The sequence below is a fragment of the Mirounga angustirostris genome, unplaced genomic scaffold (genome assembly GCF_029215605.1).
Source record: "Mirounga angustirostris isolate CCGP_5_RB_7025 unplaced genomic scaffold, mMirAng1.0.hap1 SCAF_14, whole genome shotgun sequence".
Classification (NCBI taxonomy): Eukaryota; Metazoa; Chordata; class Mammalia; order Carnivora; family Phocidae; genus Mirounga; species Mirounga angustirostris.
This window is the reverse complement of record NW_026991722.1, coordinates 80,867,305-80,889,838: the sequence shown is the minus strand read 5'-3', so window position 1 is coordinate 80,889,838 and position 22,534 is coordinate 80,867,305. Positions and strand designations below refer to the sequence as shown.

At 42.1% G+C, this 22,534-nt stretch overlaps 1 protein-coding gene across 1 annotated transcript in view; it reads left to right on the top strand.

Moving 5' to 3' along the window:
* KSR2 (kinase suppressor of ras 2) overlaps positions 1–22,534 on the top strand; it is a 467,494-nt gene that overhangs the window by 17,034 nt on the left and 427,926 nt on the right. Inside the window, exon 4 of the mRNA XM_064577689.1 lies at positions 15,816–15,989. The gene's annotated coding sequence lies outside the window, so the exon portion shown is untranslated. The remainder of the gene's footprint in view (positions 1–15,815; positions 15,990–22,534) is intronic.

Below are 22,534 nucleotides of genomic sequence, written 5' to 3'. Positions count from 1 at the left end.
TTGCTTGGGGAAAAGAAAAAAAACTCCAAAACCCTTAGTTTTTGGTGATGAGTCTACAGTAGAAAGTAAGTCCAGTTAATTTCTCCACCACATTATACCTAATAATAGGCCCTCTGGGCTGTGAAATTTTAAAAATACTTCTTCTTCTGGAGTCTTCCCTGATTCCCTGTAGTTTGAGCCCAGCATAATTGCCCTGGGCTAGAATCTCTGGGGCCATCTTGATTGAAAAAGAGGAAAAGGTGTTAATAAGGAGGGGATGGAAGTTTAGTTCCATTATCCTGGCTCTGTTCCGTGCTGGTCCAGCCATGGACCACACTGCCGTTGGGTCTATGGAACAGAATTGCAAGGCAAAAAGCAGTTGGTGTGTACCTGTTGTACAATCTTTGTGCAAAACAAGGGGACCGTTTCTCTCCCCTCTCTCATCATAGAAGGGGCCCCGGGGGATGCAGCGAAGTGAGAAATAGACCTTAATATTGGCAAAAGACTGCAGATTCAATTCGAGGATGAATAGTAATAAGAAAATGCAAATTACTATCATTATTTACGTTGCATGGCAGAGTTACACAACACTTTATTATACAGTAGATGCTACACAAAGAACTGCTATTTATAGACATTTTGTCCTGTTCCTCCAATCCCCCTAAACTCACACTTTCAAAGCATCTGGCCCAAGTTCAATGGCAATGTGATTTTAAAAATACATTTATTTTAAATATATGCAATACTGAAAAATAAAACAAGAAGAGCCAAGGCTGCACCAGGTCAGCGTGGAGAATTTTTTTTTTTCCATTTTTTTTTAAAAATATTTTATTTATTTATTTGAGAGAGAGAATGAGAGAGACAGAGAGCACATGAGAGGGGGGAGGGTCAGAGGGAGAAGCAGGCTCCCTGCCGAGCAGGGAGCCCGATGCGGGACTCGATCCTGGGACTCCAGGATCACGACCTGAGCCGAAGGCAGTCGCTTAACCAACTGAGCCACCCAGGCGCCCATAACGTGGAGAATTTTTAAGCTCGAAGATATTTTAAGTGTTTCAAAGATATAGATGTTCAAAACATACTTTTAAAAATTCTTTCAACTTAAGAGAAAGTGTATTTTTTTTAAAGGGAGGTACCTTAGAATTCAATCTTATTCCAAACTGAAGATACTTGGCAGATGTGCAGCAAATTAAAATATCTGGCATGTTCATTAATACAAAGATTGGACAATTGTGTCTTGAAAAAGTCTTAAAATTTAAAGGTCATTTAAAGAACAGATTTTTAAAAAATTAATGAAAGCAAATATCCTTTTTAAAGGGGTATTAATTAAAGTTTCCTGAATCTCATGGGAATAAATTATTTTGTACCCTCTGCTTTAATTTTTTTTCTTAAATTTTTAAGGGATATTGGACAAAAACAACATATTCAGTATGTCATATTTTGGCAAATGTCAACCAGAACTGGCTTGTTAAATATGGGTTATCTTCAGTTTGTGCCAATCTATTAATTTAAAATGTTTTCTTAATGCTAAATTCAAATAAGTTCTTGGTTTTGATACAGCTTCTAATTTTCTTCTGTTGTTCAGGTGATTTGAAATTATAATTAAGAATAAATTTTGCAAAATTAACACATAAAAAGGCATCACTGGAAGCGTTTTTCCATTGCATAATTCCAAATGCCATGGAAATGGTTGGCGTATTTTGGATAGTCATGGAACTTAATTCCATACGTACATATTTCAAAATTATCCATCTGCTTAACACCAGGAAGGGTTTCAATGGTAAGATCTTGGTGTACCCGATTGTGGAGAACTTGGTGTGATAAAATTTGCAAAATCAAAATCGTGTCATTTCTTTAAAAAACAATTAGTGGGATTAGAAAGTTGGTCCAAGCCTGCAATATGGTGTTATGAGAACAAGAAAATAAGATCATTTATTCATGTCTCCCTGTACTCCTCCAATGTGACCACCAGGGAGAAGACACACACAGAGGTAATGAACTAAAGATCCCCCCAGATCTTAAGGACTGTGTGACTTTAGCTTAAGCTTTACTGTTTTTAACCAAGCAAGTCCTTCTCATGTGAAATTGTAAGTGCTGAAAAAGAACAGTGATATCTTTAGTCCCAACTACTATAAACTATCTCAATACTGGTACTAAGCTATAAGTTGATAAACTTCTCCTTTGACTTGTAGCAACTTCCTAAACAGATTGGGTGCCAGTTATTTATAAATACATAAATAAAGTGACCATGGTAGATTGTCTGCAAAAATGATTGCTGCCCATTCCTCCCATCCCTCCGGGGTGCATGCAGCTTCTCCTCTCAAGAACTAGAGTCTATTTCCTCACTCCTTGGAGGCTGGTCTTTGACTTGCTTTGACCAAGAGAATGTGGCGGCAATGCTATTCCAGAACTTCCAAGCTGAGGCCTGGAAGTTTACACTTTGGCTAGAGGGAATACCATCTGCCGTGTCAAGAAGTCCAGGTTTATCTGCGGGAGAAAGGGCCCAAGGGAAGGGGACTCCAGGAACTCAGGTGACAGCCAGAAGGCCCCAGAGACATGAGGGAGTCCAGCCAACACCACAAGGAAAGAGGCCCAGCTGTCCTATGCAGTCCCCAGTTGTTCAAGCCATTCCAGTGGAAGCCTTATGAGCGAGGCCATCTTGGGTCCTCCAGCCCCAGCCAAAGCCACCCCAGCTAACACCATGTGAAACACAGAGGAACTGTCCCTTTGAGCCCTGCACTAGTTCCTGGCCCACAGATTCACCAACAAATAAAATGATTGTTATTTTAAGCCATTACATTTAGGTGTGGTCTGTTACGTAGCAGCAATAGATAACACCAGAGTGACAATTTTCTAAATCCTCAAAATTGGGATTTACCAACTCTTAAAACATTTTGGAGGTTGAAAGGAAAAGACAAGTAGAATATTCATTAACCAAAGCTGTCATAACTAAGGGAATTTTCTAAAAGTCCTTTTGAAAAAGTTTTGTGGCTGCACTTATAGACTATCTTAGTTGCTAATATTTCTGTCACAGAGAGTGATTTATTTATAAGTTAGCTAATGTGTAACCTTGACCATAACAATGACAAAAGTAGTTTCTTCAATACTTATCTCATTTTTACTTGGTGGTTATGTAAATGAGAAATTCCAAGGAAGCGGGCACCTGGGTGGCTCAGTCGGTTAAGTGCCTGCCTTTGGCTCAGATCATGATCCCAGAGTTCTGGGATCAGGTCCCACATCGGGCTCCCTGCTCAGTGGGGAGCCTGCCTCTTCCTCTCCCTCTTCTCCTCCCCCCTGCTCGTGTTCTCTCTCTCTTTCTCTCTTGCGCATGCACAAGCACTCTCTCAAATAAACAAAATCTTAAAAAAAAAAAAAAAAGAAAAGAAAAAGAAATTACAAGGAAGCTACCAGTAAGGAGGAACAGCCTTACAAACCAGACCCTCTGCGAAGCACTCCTAGGCTGCAAATATTGCCTGTATAAAGTACACTTGATATACTTGTATATCAATAGAAATACATGTGTGCATGTATTCCTAGACCTAGGACCAAAAGAAATTATCTAGGCCTAAAACATGTTTTAAGCAAGTTAGAGTTCTTATTCAAATTATAATATGACTTGCAATACTAGTACTGAATTTTTAAAAACTTGGCCACCTCATGTTACCAAATTTGCCAGCGTTTTGACAATGGTATGTATGGAAACATTGCTAGCAGTTTTTTCGACCTCAGGATTTTTTTTCATCTGCAAAATTGGGATAGATTTTTTTTTAAGAAAAGAACATTTAAATTAGCAGGTGACATATGGATCAGATACTAGCTATATTTGGTGCCTGTTCACTAGAAAATTACATAAAAGGATACTTAGGAAAGGAGGTGAAAAAGAACCAGTAATAGGAGCCAAATACTCAGGGAAGAAAAGTCTAATTTATACATGAGACATTATTAGCATAAGGCATTTTGTTCTGTAATGTAACTGTTGTAAATGAGGGAGAGAATAGGAGAAAAGTGGTAAATATACAGAAAATAACAGGAGAACAAAGTGACTTTAAGAAAAAAAAAACAGACTCAGGCACACAGACTGAGGGCAAGATCTATAAACTAGTCTACTGGGTTTCCATTTTGGGGCATTATTTTGGACTAGATACTGTAAAAACTTTCCCCAGTTAATAGTCGTCTAGATAATGCTGGATAAAATATAACACCACCAGAAAACAGGAATAATCTTCAGAAGTCAGAAAAACAGATGGTGAAAACCAAACTCGTAAGGATTGTCTCCATGGAGCAGGGGAGGGGTTTCAGTTGTAAAAGTCCCAAAGGACAGGGGACAAAACTTTGGGGGAAAGGAACTGTGGCCTCCACACAAAGACCCTCAAAGAGCTACACCCTTAGGGAAAAGGGTGGAAGGACTAGAAAAATTCATCCAGCCAACATAGGGAGATAACAAGGCAGCTTATTTCTTTTTTTCTGGACCCCGAGTGGGAAAGAAATGCCCCCTTAGAATTCGTCACAATAGGACTACGCTCATACAGGTTTAGGGTTCAAATTTATACTTGGGGAACCTTCAAGCCAAGAAATGAACTAAACAAACTCTGGAAGGCAAACCTTCAGTCTAGATGTACTGGATTCCTGCAGATAAAGATCTATGTGTCTGAAATTACAAAACACACAAGGAAACAGTCCACCATGAGCAAGAGTCAACAGAAACAACAAACAAGATCAGATCCCAAATGCTTCAGATAATTGGTTTATTAAAGACCCATTTAAAATAAACTGGTTCACCCTGATTAAAGCCACAAATAAATTAATAAACACAAGAAAAGAACAACTCTTAAAACAGATGAAGTACTTTTGAAATAGAAACTAGGATGTCTTCATCTTGGTAAGCGATTTTTCTCTTTATCATTGTCAGTGGAACCAAATATTCAACATGAGACTGCACCTACGCATTGTATATTAACCAGAAGCAGTAAAATTTCCCCATGAGTCATTCATTATCAGTCATTTAGCAAACATCAACACCTGTAACGTGCCACCAACTGCGATGCTTGGAATGGGGGCGTGGGGGGGGCATTCAGCAGGTGAAGAAGACAGACCCTCCAGTGGGGCAGAGAGAATTGCAGGCAAAACAGAACTTGAAGTTAATTTCTAGCATGATGCATGTACCCAGGATGAAGGAAAGAAAAGAAAGATGCAGGCTGAGAGGGGTCTAAGAAAACCCTAAGGAAGTGATGCTTCAGCAGAGACTCGAAGAGTGATTAGAATGTACCCTGATGGAGGAAGTAGAGAAAGCTGTCCAGGCAGAGAAGAGACGATGTTGGAAGGCCTGGATTCAAAGCAGGTTGGTGCATTTGAGAACCTGCAAGAAGACCACTAAGGCAGAATAAAGAAAGCCAGTGGGGGCCTGGGTTGTATGTGGAGGGCCACCATGGGAGGCTGAATAGCTCTAGGGGCCAGATTCTGAAAATCCTTGTCTGCTAGGCCAACTGGTGCAGATTTGGATTTATCCTGCAGGCGATGGGGAAATTTTGGAGAGAAGAGACCATCAAATTTAGGCTTTGGAAAGACCATTCTAGGGACGAGGCACCAGATGGTTTAGTAAAAGGTAGACCTGTCACTCCTCAAGGTGGTTGTAACCACAACAAAAGGAAGTTCTTATCCTGCAAGTTTTGGGGGAAAACACTTGAAACTATTTTTGATGAGTGTCAATAGGGGAATGAAACATTTAAGAGGAAGCAAGCTTGGAAATGTATCCTACCGTGCATTCCTAAGTGGAAAGACAAGCTTAAGAATAATATATAGAACATGCTTCCATTTTTAAAAAATGGAAACAAAACCTAAAATCACCCCTACATACGTGTGTGTGCACAGTAAATATATATATTAATATGAAAAAAAGCCCCAAAGGACTTCCAGCCTCCTCTTCTTGTTCTTCAGATTCCTATTGTAGATAATTGTCCAAAACAATAACAATGATGCTTCCTGTTTTCAAATTCATCGCTGATTGTCTAAAGGAATGGAAAGGAGGGAAATTAAAAATTGCTCCAAGGTCAAAATCATGACTCCCTCACTGGAAAGTGAGCTCCCTGGAAATGAGCCACATGTTTTATTCATCTTTGAATTTCTCCAGTGCCTGGCACATAAATGCCCAATAAAAGTTTATTGGATGTGAGAATAAGAATATGGGAATTTGGGACTATCCTAATGGTTGTGTGGAAACTGGCAAGAGATTACATTTTGGGGAGTTCAATCCAACAAATATTTATCGAGCCTTTGTCGTGTGCCACCCTGAGCTGGCATGTAGGGTGAAAGGAGGTGGTTGTGTTTAGCAGCTTAAAGACCTAACCTTAGCAACAAGCAAAGGAGGGTTAGAAAGACATGGTCAAGGGTACCAGCTTTGGAGTCAGGCAGACCAGGGTTTAAATCAAGATTCTTCCATTTACCAGTGGTTTGACCAAAGGCAAATAGCTTAACCTCTTTGGGCCTCCACTTCCTCATTTGCAAAATAAAGATTATAATAATAGTGCCTACCTCAGAACTGTTGAGGGAAATAAGCGAGATATTCATGTTGAGCACTTAGCACAGTACTTGAGGCAGAGGAAGCCCTGGATTCACATGAAGTATTATTGTAGACAAATGTAGGGATCAAAATAGTGTATCTGGTTGGTGCTACTCTTAGCAGCTACTCTAGAATATCTCTTTGGTAACTTGGATAGGCAGAATATTGGTCCCCAAAGTTGTCCATATCCTAATCCCTGGAACCTGTGAATATGGTACCTCACATAGCAAAAGGACTTTGCAGATGGGATTAAGTTAAGGATCTTGAGATGCAGAGATTATCCTAGCTTATCCTGGTGGGCCCTGCGTCATCACAAGAGTCTTTATAAGTGAAAGAGGGAGGCAGGGGAATCAGTGAAAGGTGTGACGGTGGAAGCAGCGGTTGGAGTAATGTGTTGCTGGCTGGGGGTCGAGCCAAGAGTTGTGAACAATCTTTAGAAGAGGGGAAAGGCAAAGTAGTGGATTCTCCCCTAGAGCCAACACCTGGGCTTTAGCCCAACGAGACCATTTTGGACTCCTGACCTCCACAATGGTAAAATAATTGTAAGATAATAAATTTGTGTTGTTTTGAGCCACAATGTTTATGCTAATTTGTTGCAGCAGCCATAGGAGACAAAGACAGTAATGATGGACAAAGAGATGGACTGCCCAGACTGTATTCAAGGAAAGACTTGCTGTCCTATGGCTGGGAGTACAGTCAAGAGATGGGCTCTGTTGTCAGCTCCTTGGGCTTCAAGCCTCAGCTGTGGAGAGCTGCTCATCCAAGGTCACATCCTTTCTGGGGCAGTTCCTACTGGGTGACTGAGGGAGGCAGGAGTGGGATGGGGCTACAGGAACCTGTTATTTCGGCCCAACTCCAACAATTCCGACAGGCAATCATTGCTGCAGAGCTTCCCGTGGTTTTGACGGAGGCTTTGTTGGGTGCACATCATAGCTGGGCTTTAGTCTCTGCCCAATTCTGCTTTGTTTAGGAAAAAAACCAGTTCTCCCTCCTGTGTTTCTCCTTTACTCTCACAGGACTACCACACTCACAACACTTCCAACACCAGATATGTGGGGTTTTCCCTGCACCAAGCAATTCTGCAACATCAGCTGGGTGTCCTACAATTCAACTCAATTCTGACACTATCTATCTGCAGATAGCATCAGATCCCACAAGATTACAGATCCCACAAGACTGTCCCCTCAACTCCCACTTCAGATGCCTGTTGCAAGTCCAGCTCATCACCTGCACTTCCGACTGATTAGTTATAAATCAGAGTTCCCACAATCCCCTCCTCAGGTTCAATTAATTTGCCAGAGCATCTCACAGAACTCAGGAAAACACTTACTTACATTTACCAGCTTATGAAAGGACATGATAAAGGATACAGATGAACAGCCAGAAGAGATACATAGGGTAAGGTCTGAGAGTGTCCTGAGTGCAGTAGCTTCTGTCCTCGAGGAATTGGGGTATGCCATACTCTCAGTAAGCGGATGTGTTCTCCAGCCTGGAAGCTCTCCAAACCTTAGAGTATTGGGATTTTATGGAAGCTTCCTCATGCGGTGTGATCAATTATTAACTCCATTTCCAGCCCCTCTGCCCTCTCTAGAGAATAGGGGGTGGGGCTGAAAATTCCAAGCTTCTAATCCTGGCTTGGTCTTCCTAGTGGCCAGCTCCCATTCAGGAGTCCATCCAGGAGGCCAGACAGAGTCACCTCTTTAGATCAAAAAATGCTCCAAGAGCTCTTATCACTTAGGAAATCACAAGGGTCAGGAGCCCCATGTCAGGAGTTGGGGGAGAGACTAGCATGTATATTTTCTATTATCTCACTTGCTTCCTCCTGCTTTTTTTTTTTTTTTTAAGATTTTATTTATTTATTTGACAGAGAGAGAGGGAACCAAGCAGGGGGAGTGGGAAAGGGAGAGGGAGAAGCAGGCATCCTGCGGAGCAGGGAGCCTGATGTGGGGCTTGATCCCAGGACCCTGGGCTCATGACCTGAGCCGAAGGCAGACGCTTAATGACTGAGTCACTCAGGCACCCCTTCCTCCTGCTTCTTTTCACAGATGTTGAGTGCTAACTCTTGTACTTCAAACTCTGTTTCAGTATTCTTCTTCCAGAAAAATCCACCTGTGGCAGAAACCCATCTAAGAGTAAAGGACAGTGCCTTTGAGACTATAGACCACTATTTAACTGTCTGGGTTTTTAAAAACTTTTAAATTTCTTTAAAAATAGAGAATACTAGTGGTACCTGGGTGGCTCAGTTGGTTAAGCATCTGACTGTCAGTTTTGGTTCAGGTTGTGATCTCATGGGTTGTGGGATCCGGCCCGTGTCAGGCTCTGCACTCAGCAGGGAGTCTGCTTGAAGATTCTCTCCCTGCTTGAAGATTCTCTCCCTCTCACCCACCCCCTCACACCCTCTCTCTTTCAAATAAATAAATCTTAAAAATAAATAGATAAATAAACAAATACATAAAAAATAGAGAATACTAGTATTTTATCCGTAATCCTTTCACTAATGCATTTCTCTACTCTTCTGTCCCTTCCTTTAAAAATAAAATAAAATAGGGGCGCCTGGGTGGCTCAGTCGTTAAACATCTGCCTTCAGCTCAGGTCTTGATCCCAGGGTCCTGGGATCGAGCCCTGCATCGGGCTCCCTGCTCCGTGGAGAGACTTCTTCTCCCTCTCCCACTCCCCCTGCTTGTGTTCCTTCTCTCACTGTGTCTCTCTCTGTCAAATAAATAAACAAAATCTTTAAAAAAAATAATAAAATAAAAGCGAAAATCTGATTTAGACCTGGGGATCACATATCCTGCTTATTTTCTAATTTTTTAAAGCTTTGTTTATAATTTTTTTGTTTATAATTTTTTTAAAGCTTTGTTTATAAATAGGAAAACCAAGTCTAATTGCATTTGTAATTGTATATGCGCAGGAAGCAATTTGCCTTGTTTAGGTGTTAGCCAAGTTAAGCTGAGGAGTAGACCTCACAGGTGAGTATAAAGGTGGTATTCTCTCCTCAGACAAAGAGAAAAGAGAGTACAAAATTCATCCTTTGGAGGGCTCACCTCTGCTCATATGCATGGATGTTTTATGATATGATTCAAACATTTGAGTTTTATTTAATAAACCATTGTGGAATTTCCAATTAAAACCAGCATATTGGGAGACACCTTTATTTTCTCTTCCTCCCCAAATCTGGCTAAAAGACAATAAAGGGATGAGAATGTACTAACTCACAAGGACAAGAGAATGGCAAGAGAGACAATAGTGGATAAGAGATTTCAACAAATAGGGGCACCTGGGTGGCTCAGTTGTTAAGCATCTGCCTTTGGCTCAGGTTATGATCCCAGGGTCCTGGGATCGAGTCCCACATCGGGCTCCCTGTGCGGCGGGAAGCCTGCTTCTCCTTCTCCCACTCCCCCTACTTGTGTTCCCTCTCTTGCTCTCTCTCTCTCTCTGTCAAAAAAATAAATAAAATCTAAAAAAAAAAAAAAAGAGATTTCAACAAATATTGGGAGGCAAAAGGTTGTTGGAGGGATTTCCAGTTAAACATGAAAGAATAAATACTCTACATTTGTCTTTGCCTCTTCCAAAAACCTCACTAAAACAACATTAAGGAGGGGCACCTGGCTGGCTCAGTCCATAGAGCATGTAGCTTTTGATCTTGGAGTCATGAGTTCAAGCCCCACACTGGGCATAGAATCTGACAAAAAAATGTTGAAGCTCTTGGTTGGCTCCATCAGTAGAGCGTGCAACTCTTGATTTTGGGGTTGTAAGTTCAAGTCCCACCTTGGGTGTAGGGATTACTTAAAAATATCTTTAAAAAATAAAACAACATTAAGGAATAATAAAATGTATATACTGGATATAGATGTGCTACACCTGAGGGGAGAGCAGTCACCAGCTTTCCAATCTAGAATTCTATACCCACCTAAACTATCACTGGAGAGTAACATTAGAACAAAGATATTTTCAGGCATGCAAGGACTTAAAAAAACTAGCTCCCATGGACCCTCTTTCTTTTTTTTTTTTTTAAGATTTTATTTATTCATTTGACAGAGAGAGACAAAGCGAGAGGGAGAACACAAGCAGGGGAGTGGGAGAGGGAAAAGCAGGCTTCCCGCTGAGCAGGGAGCCCGATGAGGGGCTCGATCCCAGGACCCTGGGATCATGACCTGAGCTGAAGGCAGACGCTTAACGACTGAGCCACCCAGGCACCCCCCATTTACCCTCTTTCAATAAGCTTTTGGAAATATACTCCAACAAAATGAGAGTAAAATAAGAAAGAGCGAGACAAGACTCCAAGGAAGAGGAGATTCAAAATGGGCAATAGGCAAAGGAAATTCAGAGGACAATGGCAAAGAGATGATTCAAAATGACAGCTGTGCAGTAGGCCCTAGAGAACAACTTGTCCTGATTGGAGCAAGACAACAGACTGTGGGAGGAGATCCCCAGGAAAAACATGAAACTGATTCTTTGAATGTAGAAAATATTGTTGATAGACCTATAGCAGAGATATTGGAGCCTGTGGAAAATTGCTTAGAAACAATACTTAGAAAACCAGAGAAATTAAAAACCAAGTCAATTATTAACTCTAGGAAAAAGCAAAGGGTTTAACAAGAAAGGAAGCATGGTCATAGTGCATCTACTTGGTTTGGTAGAAAACAAAATTTACATGACCATAATATAAACATTTCCACTCCCAAATTGCTGTGTAATGATGTTGGAGAGATAGGAGGAGGTTAAGTAAGGAGTGGTGTTGGTGTGGGAGAAATGAGCCAATAGACATTCTAAAATTGATAAATCAAGAAATTGTAGCATAAGTTTCTTATTTAGAAGGGTGGTGATAAGTACCAGGGGAAAAAGTATAAGGTTTCAGGGTGTTTTCCTCTGGGGAATAGGACATGAAAGCTGAGATGGGGAAGGATAGGATAAAGGGGTCTTTTAAATTATGTGCTTTTCAACTATATTCTTTAGAATAAATCATTAAATACTTAGAAGATGGTAATCTCTACTATATTTAACTATAATAATAAGTAAATGATATTTTGAAATTAAAACAATTAAAAAATTAAAATTTGCTTTGGTGCACTTTTAAGAATAGTTAGAATCTTCTCATGAAATTGAAGACTTGACAAAGTATTCTCAGCATAGTGGTCAAGCACATAGACTTTGGAGTCTGACAATCTGCTTTTTAGCTTTAACTTTGCCATGTGCTGTGTGATCTTGGATAAATCACTTAACTTCTTGAACCTCGATTTTTCTTGCCTATACCAGGGAGATATCAATAATACCTATGTCATAGGAATGATTTCAGAATTAAGCGAGATAAAAATAACAACTACGGAACTGTGCACTTTGTACGTATTATCTTATTGAATCTTCATAATCTGTCAATTTTATGAAGAGCAGACTTACCACAATGCCTAATTGTTTAATGATTAATTATTTAACATACTTTAGCAGTTTTCTGTTAGTTAGTATTTTGATGGGACTGAAGATGAATAGGAGAAACAATGAAAAAAAAAAGACAAATTCAGTAACATTCCGCTTATTTTGAGACCAGATTGGTGATATCTTCTGTCCCCCTATTACACATTGTCTTGAACATGAAATAAGAAGAAAAAAGTTTCCAGGGCATCGAAGTTCAAAAGGGACACTTTCTGGCTTAGCTCTGCATTCTTTTTTTAAAGAATTGTGGTAGGGGCACCTGGCTGGTTCGGTTGGTGGAGCGTGCGACTCCTGATTTTGGGGTCATGAGTTTGAGCCATTGGGCATGGAGATTACTTTAAAAATAAATACATAAAATAAAATAAAATTGTGGTAAAATATACTTAATATAAGATTTTACCATTTTAACCATGTTTAGTTCAGTGGCATTAAGCACATTCACATTGTTGTGCAGCCATCACCACCATCTGTCTCCAGAACTTTTCATCTTCCCAAACTGACACTCTGTCCCCATTAAACACTAACTCCTTATTGCCCCCTCCCCCAGACCTGGGCAACTACAATTCTACTTTCTGTGTCTATGAATTTGACTGTGCTGGGTATCTCATGTAAGTGGTATTTGTCCTTTCATATCTGACTAAGTTAAATAAACTTAGTGTAATGTTTTCAAGGGTCATCCATGCTGTAGCATCTCTTGGTACTTGATTCTTTTTCATGACTGAATCATACTCCATGCATGTTATCTACCACATTTTGATATTCATCCGTCAATGGACACTTGGGTTGTTTCCCCTCTCAGCTATTATTAATAATGTTGCTATGAACATGCAGAGATCTGTTTGAGTCCTTCCTTTCAATTCTTTTAGGTATATAACCCAGAGGAATTGCTGGATCATATGGTAATTCTATGTTTAATTTTTTGAGGAGCCACCATATTGTTTTCTACAGTGATGCACAAGGATTCTAACTTCTCCACATCCTCACCAATACTTGGAGTTTTGCACATACAATCCTGTGCCCATGAGGAAGAGATTCTGTTGCATAGATTTTCTAAAAAAAAAGTATTTTATTTGTTTATTTGAGAGAGACAGAGATAGTGAGAGAGGGCATGAGTGGAAAGGCAGGGGAGAAGCAGACTCCCCACTGAGCAGGGAGCCCGATGTGGGGCTCAATCCCAGGCTCCGGGATTATGACCTGAGCTGAAGGCAGCTGCTTAACTGACTGAGCCACCCAGGTGCCTCTGTATTTTTCTGATTACTATTAGAGTATCTTTTTGCACTTTTATTGGCTACCCATGTAATTTTGCTGTGTTTTAATCAAGTCTCTATTGGTGGACTTTTGGCTTGGTTATCTGACCACTGCATATGTGGAATGGCCAAACAAGAAGGTGAACATGGGAAGGTGTTAGAAATGCATCTGATGACAATAAAATGACTGCAGAGACATTCAAAATGATAGCCTTGAGTCATCAAGTTTCACTGTATTTAGGAGATAAAATAGCATTCTACAAAGAGTTCTATCTAAAATGGTTAAAAATATGAAGCCTTGGTAATTTTTAAAAGCTACCATTTATTGAACATCAACTGTGCGTCATCCTCTGTGTTAAGGCTTTTCAAACATCATTTGACTTCATCTTGGCTTGAACAAGTATCATGTCATTTTATGTTGTAGAAAGGAAGGTTTCTGCAGACTTGCCCAAGGTCACAAACCACAGGGAGTGGGTTGTTGGATCTGAATCCAAATCTGTGACACCCTCACCCTTTGAGACGGACATCTGAGGGAGGTCCTGGGGACTCATAGACCACATGTACCATGCTTACTGGTGTCTTGAGTAGCCTGGGCCATTGTTTTGTTTTGTTTTGTTTTGTTTTGTTTTGTTTTTATTCTTATTCTTGCAAATCCAGAGTCAATAGACTTCAGGCGAAGGCTTTATTGCAGTTCTGCACCAAGTGCGCCATGACTCACTAGGAAATGACTTTAGGTGGTGCTTAGACACAATGTTCAACGGCATTGCATGACCTGGCGAGGAAGTTACTCTCCTTTGAGTTCCTCTTAATCATGGCATCAAGGAGAAAGTCTCCACATGGTGCTACCAAGTCTGGAACACCTCTCTGGCGCTTGCTGATTTTTTTCCTATTTAACAAGTGCTGCAGCAGATTCAGAGCTTCAGTGGGTAATGGTAGAATTTAATAACATTATTTTTAAAAATGATTATTTACCTTACAGTTATCATCTAGTTATGGCAAGATGTCTGTTTTTCATTTGCACTAACGAAATAAATTTCCCTTTTAAAATGAATTTGTTTTCATAAAAGTAGAGAGTCACGTAACAGAAAATTGTAGGCATATGTTGTTACCAATTGTCAAATAACTGGGCAAATTTGTAAATAAAGGTAACACTTGAATGACGTTTGAGAGACACAGCTTTCCTGGATTCATAAGACCAGGCTCTAGGCTTCACGGGTATCATTCTTTGTTAATTCTAATCACACTTTCCTGACTTGAGAGTACATTATATCACATGAGATGCTTGTTAAGAATTCAGATGCCCAGGCCTTGAACCCCAAAGAGCCTCAGTAGGTCTGAGGGGGGCCTGGGCTTTGCAATTTTGATTAAGCAACCCAAGTGGTTCTGATGTGAACTGGTCAGCATGTGGCACTTGCAGAAATTCTGAACAGGATCTTCCCATCGATTTAAAAAAAAAGATTTATTTGTTTATTTTAGGGGGCAGAGGGAGAGAGAGAGAGAGTCCTGAAGCAGACTCCCTGCTGAGCACAGAGCCCCATGTGGGGCTTGATCCCAGGACCCTGAGATCATGACCTAACTGGAAACCAAGAGTCTCCCGCTTAACCCACTGAGCCACACAGGTACCCTGCACTATAAATTTTTTGGAAATAGATGGAGAAGAATGCCATGCATGCCTGTAAGTTTGGCAGGACGCAGCAATCTTCCGCCTTTGTGTGACTACAGTGGGTTAGGTTTCCGGAGCAGGGGGAGTCACATCTAATTTTTAGGCGGTGTTCTAGGCACTTCACACACACTGAGTCATTTCATCCTCAGCACAATCCGAGGAGGCAGATACTATTATTACCTTCATTTTACGGGTGGGGAAACCCGGACACAGAGAGGTGCAATCACTTGCCGAAGGTCACAGGGCCAGGACGTGGCAGAGCTGGGATTTGAACGGGGCCATCAGATCATATTCGGAGCCAACATTCTTCCCCAGAGAAGTCAGCTCCCTCCCCTGGACCCGCGTCTATGTGTGATGATGAAGGTCCATCACCCCCTCCAATCCTGCAGATTCCTGTTATCCTATCAGGAGATCAGACTCTTTGCTAGTAATCAGAAATGAATTGATCATTGAATTAAATGAATATGGACTCGGTCAACATCCCTGGTCTGAGGACTACTAACCTTCCAGCTCAGTCGAAACCATGGACTAGGTCTGTCTTTCAAAACTAAAAGCCAACATTTCTACTTCCTATGATGAAAATAAAAAGCGTTCTCAATTTACCAGGTAGACTAAACCAGTACTGATTTATCTGATTCTGTGCACAGAAGCCCAAGACAGGGGAAAACCTGTGATCTGTCCCCCTCAACATTTCTCATTTTTTCCCCATTACTTCAAAGAAAAGGAAAGTCGAGAAATCACAGAGGAGACTTCTCAAGGACCATCAGTTCCAGTGTTCAGACTCAAATACAAAAAGAGGCTCAATAAACTCAGGGCCTGTACCTTTCAGAAGGCAATCAAATTGTGGAGGATTTGAGGCTTGCCCAGGACAATGTGGGCAATTTTGGTCATTTACCACATGCATTTCTTTTTTCTTTTTCTTCTCCTCCCCCCGCAACCCCAGTCACAGATGGGTGCTGGAAGCTGAGCCAACACTGTGCCATGAGATGCAGACAGCTGTGGTATGGTGTGCAGAGGAGGTGCATGAGAAATGGCCCATGGTGTAAGCTGGAAGAGCAGGCATGTGGGCTTCCTCTCTGACCTGGGCAGGCGGACTGCAGGAACGGTGCAATCCAGGGTAGGTAGCACGCCTTGAATATGGTCAGACTAGGGAAAAGGTTTTGTTTCTCCTGTCAGTAGCTGTTTTTTGTCCCATGGGGGAGAGCTTGGTGGAGGAGCTCACAAGCAGGAGCCCATGGAAAATGCATGGCCGGGATGTCAGCAATTGCGTCACGGTTGCACTCTGGAAAGGGGTGATCACTTTGAACAATGCACACACGTTCACATGACAAACCATTAAGACTCCAGCCTGGGTAAACAGCATGTGTTCTTTATCAGATTGCTTCCTTAGTCTATAGCACAGTCTATATAGGCTAGAGCCCTTCACGCCAATTAAACAAAGGCAGGGTTAACTGTCAGGTTTTTATGAGGTGCTTTCCATGCTGTTTTCGATAATGAAGCCACAGAGTCTCCTACCAAAAAAAATAGATTATTTAATTCCTATGTTTTTCTGTCTCTGTCAAGATAACTGCTGAGCAGCTGAAGATAGCATATGTTTGTAGGGGTAGCTATCGAGAACAACACAAGATATCTACTTTAAAGTAAAAACTGTAAAGATTCTCAACGTGTGTGTCATTTTCTCTGTGACATCTGAGGCCAGAAGAGGGGCAATTCTCTAAAAGGAAGATGTAAAGCAGTAGTTGTCAACTTGGGCTCCACATCAGAATTACCCCCGGGAGCTTTTAAAAATCCCAATACCTGGGTCACACCCCAGACCAAATAGATCAGAATCTCTGGGGGGATAGGACCTAGGCACCAACATTTAAAAAAAAAAAGTTTCCTAGGTGATTCCCATGCGCAGCTAAGGTTCCACATCATTGCTAGAAGGGGAAATTTCCTTACCCTTCTGAAAGTCGTGTAACACTTTTGGGGAAATGAAATCCACTGACATCTCATTTCTGGAGGAATGAAAATGGAAATCACCATATCGATGGCCTGATTTCCATATTTTAGTATCTGCCTCTCTTCTAATTGTTCTGCGCAAGTATTGAAAATCCTGCACTTTAGTGCCCACAGGGACAAAGCAGGTAGAGCAGATGAGGATCCCACGGGAAGGCTGGGGGAACGGAGACTGGAGGGGAGCCGAGAGTCTCGGCCCCAACGTTGAGTAGACTTTCCACACTCCTCTTGATGCTTCCAGGGGCAGATGCAGCTCAAGTGGGGCCAGGATTTTGGATTTTTCCAAATAAATTGCTCATCAGAATTTTTGTATGTAAAATATCCCATTTTAGAAATGTTAGCCACAAATTAAAGAATTTTTTAAAAACCTCCCTGCAGCCAAATGAAGCTCATCTGCAGGCCAACTTTGGCCTTGCGAGCTGCCTTTTATTTATTTTTTTTTTTAAAGATTTTATTTATTTATTTAATTGACACAGAGAGAGAGAGACAGTGAGAGAGGGAACACAAGCAGGGGAGTGGGAGAGGGAGAAGCAGGCTTCCCGCCGAGCAGGGAGCCCGATGCGGGGCTCGATCCCAGGACCCTGGGATCATGACCTGAGCTGAAGGCAGACGCTTAATGACTGAGCCACCCAGGCGCCCCGCGAGCTGCCTTTTAGATCACCTGATTTATACACCTTTTGGGAAGCAGGGATTCTTCTTTTTTTTTCATTATTGTGGTAAAATACACTTGCCATGAAATTTACCGTTTTAACCATTTTAAAGTGTTCAGTTCAGTGGCATTAAGTACATTCATGGTGTTGTGCACCCATTACCTCTATCTAGTCCTAGAACCCTTTCATGACCCCAGACAGAAAACCCATACCTATTAATCCCCTCACCCAGCCCCCTTGCAACCACCGATCTGCTTTCCGTCTCTACGGATTTGCCCAGTCTGGATGTTTCTTATCGATGGAATCCTGCAGGCTGTGGCCTTTTGTGTCTGACTTCTTTCCTTTGCATAATGTTTTCAAGTTCATCCCCATTGTAGCACGCCTCAGTGCTTCCTTCCTATTTACGGCTGAATACAATTCCATTGTATGGATATGCCACACTTTGTTTATCCGCTCAGTAGGTGACGGGTAGTTGGGTGGTTTCCACCTTTTGGCTATTGTGCATAGTGCTGCTGTGAACATTTGTGGGCATGTTTTGTTTCAACAGAGGGATCATCCTTACATAACAGATGCCCCCATAGCACTAATCCCAATTCTGAGCATACTGATATGTGCTCATGAGTCGGGGACTTAACTATAGGGGGACCAAATTGTCCCACTTTGCCTTGGATTGTCCTGGTTTTAGCATGGAAGGCCCCGCATCCAGGAAACTAATAGAGGGAAGTCTGGCAGTGGTCTCATCCACCAGCAAAAGCCTTCTCAAGGCAATGCCAATGGTTTTAGTATTTTGATGGTGACTTCAAAAATCATCGTGACAAGTCTGTGTTTCTTGCGGTTGTCCCTAATCGCAGTGACTTCAGGACGCCGTGCTTTGGCACAAGCCGGTTCCTTGATGTCGCCCAGAGGATTCCTATCCCTTCTGTAGTCTCAGCTTCAGACTCATGTCCTCAACAGAGCCTTCCCAGAGCCCCTTCCCTTGCACAGGGGTAAAGGACTCCTTTCCTTTATTCCCAGAGCATAGTATAATTACAGGATGCATTGGCCTGGGTCTCCCCATTAGACCACGACTCCCTCAGGGATGGTGGAATATTGCTGAGATTTTGGTCTGCCCAACATCCATCCCCTCTTCTGACAATAGCATTCCCCTTTTCCTTTGGGGGTTGCCCGTCTGTCCCCTAATCTCCGACAACACAGTTTGGGTGGAGTTGATACCAGTTCCTGGCAACTCAGACCTGGCCCGTCTGCACATTCCAAATCCCCTTGGTCAACACAACTGGCTCAGGAAGAGGTGACCTGAACCAGGTTGTTAGGGCATAATCAATCCTGCAACTTATGCAGGAGCTAGCTGGAACTAAGTCAGAGCTAAGGAGGAAGGAACTCTACTTCTGATAGGGTTGCTAAGCTCTCAGCACCGTCTTTGCCACAACCTGGGGAAAAGCCACCTCAAAGTGAAGCCACCATGGAAGAAAGCAGAACTGAGGGACAGGGAGAGAAAGGGATGATGCCAGGCTGTAGTGAGTTTCCTCCCCTTAACTTCCTGGTTCTATGAATCACGTTTTTGCTTAAACTGGCTCATTATGGGTTTTCATCTCGTCCAACTAAAAGAAAACTGAAGAATGCACTGTCTTTTATTAATATTTAAATCCCATACTGTTGTATCATCCTGGCCCATTATAGGCACTCAAGAAATGTGTGTGTCAATGCAGACTTTCCTAGGTATCCCGTCGCGATGTTTTTTCAGTAATGAAATGATATCAATGCAAGAAGAGTCAGGAGGGGAGGATGTGGAGAAGTTGGAGCCCTCCCACATTGCTGGTGGGAATGGTAAATGGTGCAAACAGCTATAGAAAATACTTGGCAGTTTCTCAAAAAGTTAAACCAAATTATCATATGATCCATCATCCCTGCTCCTGGATATACAGGCATATTTCATTTTATCGCACTTCTCTTTATTGAGCTTCGCAGATACTGTGTTTTTTCTAAATTGAAGGTTTGTGGCAACCCTGCATTGAGCAAGTCTATGGGCACCATTTTTCCGACAACATTTGCTCACTTTGTGTTTCTGCATCACATTTGGGTAATTCTTGCAATATTTCAAACTTTTTCACTATTATTATATTTGTTATGGTGATCTGTGATCAGTGATTACACCTTGCTGAAAACTCAGATGCGGCTAGCATTTTTTAGCAATAAAAGTATTTTTTAAAAGATTTATTTATTTGTTTGAGAGAGAGAGCACGTGCGCGTGTGCACAAGTGGGGGAGGGACAGAGGGAGAGAATCTTTAAGTAGACACTCTACTGAGCATGGATCCCGATGTGGGGCTCAATCACATGACCCAGGAAATCATGACGTGAGCCGAAACCAAGTCAGATGCTTGACCGACTTGAGCCACTCAGGCATCCTAGGAATAAAGTATTTTTTAATGAAGATATGTACATTAGTTTTTTTAGACGTAATGCTACACACTTAATACACTGCAGTCCCATGTAAATGTAACTTTTATATGTACTGGGAAACCAAAAAATTCACTTGACCTGCTTTATTGCAATATTTGTAATATTTATTGTAGACGTCTGGAACCAAATCCATCTCTAAGGGATGCTTGTATGCCCAAAAGAATGCATGACAGGTGTTGAGACAACTTGTACACAAATGTTCATAGCAGCACTATTCACAATAACCAGAAGGTGGAAGAACCCAAATATGCACCAGCAGATGAACAGGTAATCAATGCAGTCTATCCATACAATGGAATATTACTCAGCCATGAAAAGGAACGAAGCACCAATCCATGCTACAACATGGATGAACCTCAAACACATTACGCTAAGTGAAAGAAGCCAGACACAGAAGGGCTGATATTGTAAGATTCCACTTATATGGAATATCCAGAAAAGGTAAGTCCATAGAGACAAAAAGTCGATTAGTGGTCGCAAGAGGCCGGCAGAAGGCGGGAACGTGGAATGACTGCTAAATGTGTATGGGACTTTCCTCTGGGTGACAGAAACATTCTGGAACTATAGAGTGCTGATGGTTGCACAACGCTGAGTGTAATAAATGTCACCAGTGGTAAATTTTATGTTATGTATATTTGGCTGCAATAAAAACAAAACAAAAGAATCTGGAACTTCATCAGGACTGCTGCAGATGGATGCCATGCGGGTTGTTTCCTTCGTCAGGTGCCCAGACTGGGGAGGGGGGCATGGCCTCAATTTGCCCCACAAGCCTTGACCCCTGGTACCGAGCAGAGCAGATGCTTTCTTCTGATTCACCATTTAGGCTAATGCAGAGCTTCACAGACTCGATGGCAAAAGATGTAAGCAAGTTTGGTCGATGACCTCACTTTACTGCGATTTTCAACGATACTCCACTGTGCTCTAAGTAGTCAGCCAGTGCCACAGTACACAGCCTCTCCCATCTTGAGGGTGCTATCTCTGAAAAATTCACAGTGCATTGTTGAGTGCTTAATTTGTAAAGCTAGTATAAATCACTGGACTAAATTGTCCATTATCGCGAGCTCAAGTTATCTTGCCATCAAGAGAGTGATCTGGTTGCTTTGGTTGCACTGGAAAATTAAGAGACAAAGAGGCAAAAGGCCAAAAGGAGAACATTAGAAAAAGTCCATTTTCTGATGTTGGAAAGACTTCACAAGGTTAAAGATAGGAGCATTCTGCCTGTACTCATCAAAGGTATTTTTTTAAAAAGCCATTTATGTTTTGGGGATCAACGAGTTAGAAAAGAACAATAATAGTCCTCTCGAAGCTATGGAAGATTTGGTTTTATCCTGGCATTCTGAGATTGTTACCCCTGCAAAGAATCAGGAGGAAAAAGGAAAAAAGAAAAGAAAAGAAAAGAAATGCCCTGGGAAAGCAGTATGTTGAGCCCTTCAAGGAAAAGTCGGTGTTACTTTTGTTCAGTTCCAGGGGCATCGGCCACCCTGCTACTTCCTAATGTGCCACTTTCCAATTTGGGTCCCTATTCACAATGCAACTTAGAAAATATTGGGAACAACTTATCGCTAATATAATGAGATGTGGAATGAGACTTTTCCTGTTGACCCAGAACTTTAGCTAAAGCTTCAAAGCTGAGGGCAATGAGTAACAATACTTCCTCCTGTCAAGAGGTGGCCAGACTGGTCCCTTGACCATCAATAACCATCAGCCTCCAGCCTATATAAAACAAGGTCAGATTTTATCCAGAGGACATTTCTCTGACAGGTCTTTGTAGGGGGTTTTCTTCTCCCCTCTGACCTCCAAGCCAAGAGAGGAGAGCTCAAAGCAGAATCACTCATGAGACTGGGGGGCACCAAGGTGGGGGTGGCGGGTACCTCACTGCCAGCCGAAGGTTGCCTGGGGCTGCCCATGACAGCAGGGCAAGAAGCGAGGGCAGAGGGCAAAGGTGCATCCTATTTCCCAGGGTCCAGAATATGTACATGGGTCTGAGTCATCCTGAAAAGACTCACCCAGGACCTCAGAAAAAGAATGTGGGGTACTTCCCGGGGTATGAATGGAAACGAGGTGTGCATGAAGTCACCCAGCACATGCACTGAGTCCCCACAAGGCCCCCACAGGGTTCTCCAAAGATCCCCCAGTACACATGGAAAAGAAACAGCATGTGAGTTCTTGCCAGGCCATGGCAGGGGGTGGGGGGCATCTGACACCCGAGAGAACTATACCCGTTCTCAGCAAAGGGTCCCTTTTCCTCTTGCTGCCCTGCTCCTATACTCCGGCAAGGCGAGCTGGGAAGGGGCAGGAGAGGACACATCTGCCTCATCTCCACTGCAGATTCCCCAGTCACTTGTGGGGCAGACTGGAGGGGCTTGGGGAAGAGGTATTAAACCGCAAAGGAGAATAGAGTTTTGATTGGACTGGACTGGACTTCTAATATGAGACTCTTCTCATAGTTGAAACTCAGAGCTATGGGGTCTGATGTGATATTTCCAAGCTCAGCTCATTTCATAGCCCAGTAGGAATAATTTATTCCCACTATTGATAAAGGCTCTGTAAGACATG